This window comes from Tyto alba, unplaced genomic scaffold, assembly GCF_018691265.1.
Source record: "Tyto alba isolate M040663 unplaced genomic scaffold, T.alba_DEE_v4.0 Super-Scaffold_39, whole genome shotgun sequence".
Taxonomy (NCBI): Eukaryota; Metazoa; Chordata; class Aves; order Strigiformes; family Tytonidae; genus Tyto; species Tyto alba.
Genome location: NW_024881314.1, coordinates 1,303,886 through 1,306,912, shown reverse-complemented (window position 1 = coordinate 1,306,912; position 3,027 = coordinate 1,303,886). Strand labels below are relative to the sequence as shown.

At 65.3% G+C, this 3,027-nt stretch overlaps 1 long non-coding RNA gene across 1 annotated transcript; it reads left to right on the top strand.

Annotated features, from left to right (window-relative positions):
• The first annotated feature begins 293 nt into the window (after positions 1-293).
• Positions 294-1,132, top strand: LOC122154397. The gene is made up of 2 exons (XR_006166290.1): positions 294-407; positions 982-1,132. It is a non-coding gene; the product is annotated as an uncharacterized LOC122154397 (long non-coding RNA).
• The last annotated feature ends 1,895 nt before the right edge of the window (positions 1,133-3,027 follow it).

Below are 3,027 nucleotides of genomic sequence, written 5' to 3'. Positions count from 1 at the left end.
CGGCGGTGGCGGCTCCGCGCGCACGTGGCCAGACGTAACCGCCCCGCCCCTCCCCCCACGCTCCCATTGGCCCGCCCTTCCCCCTTCCCGAGCAGCCATTGGCCCCGGCGCCCTCCACAAACAAAGGCCGGCGCCCGCGGGGGGCCCGGCGCGGCGTTCTGATTGGCGGAGCGGCGGAGAAGGGGCGGGACGAGGGAGGAGTGGGTTGGACCCGGCTAGGCCCCGCCCCCCGAGCCGCGCCGGATGCCTTATAAGGGACAAGGGGAGGGGCGCGCCCATTCATGCGAGCAGTAGAGGGGCGGTTCTCCCGCGTGGCTCCGCCCACGCCGGCGGCGCGCGCCCCAGGGGGGCGGGGCTCGGCCCCACGCGGCAGCGGGAGAGGAGGGGGCGCGGCCGCGTTTGCACGCGTGGGTACCCGGGAGGAGGTGGGGGGGAGCGTTTGCACGCGTGGGTACGAGGGGATGGGAGGGGGGAGCGTTTGCACGCGCGGGCGTGATGGTGCCGGGGCTCGCGTGGGGCGGGTGCGCGCGCGCGCGCGCGGTGTCCCGGTGTGGTGCGTGTCCTGCGTGTGCGTGGCCGCGTGTTCGCGCGTAGACCCTCCCCTGCGTGTCCGTGTCGTGTTCCCCCCGCCCTCAATTCCCCCGAGGGTGTACCCCGGTGCCGCGGACCTGTGTGTGGCCGCACGTCCCTCCTTTATGTTGCACCAACGCGGCCTGTGCCTTCCGTGCACGCCCACGCGTGTGTTCCGCTCGGGGGGGCGGGGGGGGGGGCTTGGATCGCCGGCCCGGGGACACCCACCCCGCCATCGATGGGGTGACAGCGTGAGGGGAGGAGCCCTCGCCTCCCCCCCCCCCCCCTCGAGGACAGTTCACACCGTTTAACCCACGCCGTTCCCTCGTGGATAAACCGCCGGGATAAACCCGGTCCTTCTCCATTTTCCTAATAATGACCATAAATTTATTTACATTTCCAACCTGCCAGGTTCTCGCGTGACACATGGCGGCTCCCAGCCTGCTCCGCCGAGCCGGATTGAACTTTAGTCTCCGAGCAATTAAGGTGCCTGAAACTGCACTTCATTAATGGTTGTTATGCAATAAAACCGATAAAACTGCCCTTATTTGCAATATAAAAACGCAATTTGTTTTAATTTATGTTTTTAAATACTCACCGGGTTGTTCTCGGGCTCTGCCAGGCATCTGTCACCGGGGCCGGCCGCGGTCCTGGGTGGCTCTGGGGTGGGTGCTGGCTCCCCACCGGGTGCTCTGGCTGGTGGGTGGGTGGGTGCAGACCCTTGGGTGGGGGGTGGGCTCTGCCCTGGTAGCCTGGGAAGGGGGTTCCGGTGCCTCCAGGACCCTCACCGCAGCGAAGGGGGGTGCAGGGATCCCCCCCGGGGGGGTGGGGGGGAGAGTTGTGGTCCTGGAGGGGTGGTTCGCACAAACCTCACGGCACGTTGTGGCACAGAGACACCCCACACCCCCCCGGGTCAGGGTGAAACCTCGCCGAAAAATCACCCGTGAGTAGGGAAGGGTGGGTGGGGCGTCACCCGTGAGAGGTGCAAACCCACCTCAGCGCCTCTGCACGTGCACACGTGTGAACTGCCCAAGCACACGCGTGCACGGAGGCGCGTGGGACCCCGTGGAGCAGCGTCAGCCAAACCCCCAGTTCCCCCCTCCCCAGTCGCTGCTGGACCTCCCAGGGCTGGTGGGGTGGTGGCGTAGGGGGGGGTGGGTTTGGTTGGGGGTGGGTTTGCATTTTCTTCAACCAGCGGGAGAACCCCCAACCACCTTTCCTAATGACAAGAATCGCGGCTCCGGCAGCTTCCCGGGGGGCCGTTTCATTCTCCGTGGCTCCAAATCCCACACGGGAGCGATCTGGGCCGTGGCGCAGGATTGGGAAAGGGCTCCGAGGCGCGGGGGGTCCCCGGCTGAGCGGGGCTGGGGGTCCCCGGTGTGGCCCCGCTCTCCCCGTCCCCCAGTTGGTGTCTCCTCGTGCCGGCAGCTAGCTGTGCTCCCGGGGGGGTACAGGGGGGTTTTGACACTTTTCATTGAGTTTTGGGTTTGTTTTCGGCAGGTTTGTGGTGGGGAAACAGCCCCGGTGCTGCTGGAAGGGGTTTGCCCCCAGCTGGGACGCAGACAGTGCCCCCCGGCCCACGCTGGAGGCAGGATCCCCGGGGATGGGCACGGACAAGTGCTGGGAGCGGTGATGCAGGAGGAGGGGGCAGTGCTGGGGAGGGGGGGATATAAATAAATAAAAGAACTGCGAGGAGGAAGCAGCAGCAAGCACGCGGCCGCCGCGGCAATATCGGGCAGTTATTGCGAGCAATAAATATATTTGCTGGCTCGCAGGGAGCCCTTTGGGCTGGCGGTAATTGCCCGTCGCAGCGGCTCCCGTCGGCGGCTGGGGGGTGCCCCCAACCCCCCCCAACCCTCCAACCCCCCCGGGGCCATGGCCGGCTCTGCCTTCCTTCATTTTAGTCCTTATTTGTCTAATTATTTCAGCCCGTCCCCTTTTCCCGTTTGCTGAGCAGCGGCAGTGCGGAGCCCCCGTTGATTTTAGGGGGCAGGAGGTGGGTTGGCCGGGGTGGGGGAGCCTTATCCCCCCCCCTTCCCCCAAATGCACAAGGGTGCTGGGGAAGGGGAGCGATGGGGGAGCTGGCACTGGGTGGGGAGGGGGGTAGGGGGGGATCAGGGCTCCTCGGGCCCCTTTGCAGCACCCAACTCGGGGTGCAGCCCCGGTGCCAGCCTGGGTGTCGTGGTCGCATTCAGATTGCAGCAGGGCTGGGGGCGCGGTGAGCGGAAACACAGCGATCCCCCCGGCATCGGGCTCCTGGTTGCCGGTGGCCACTTGCCTGCGGAGGAGCCACCTGAGCCCCTTTTTTTTTTTTTTTTTTTTTTTTTTTTTTTTTTTTTTTTTTTTTTTTTTTTTTCTGCCAGCGCGGAGTTCCAGGCCGTGTATCGCTAATTGGATAAAGATGATTTCCCCTCTAATTTGCTGCAGATGTCTCCTCCGCGCAGGAGCAAGGTGCTC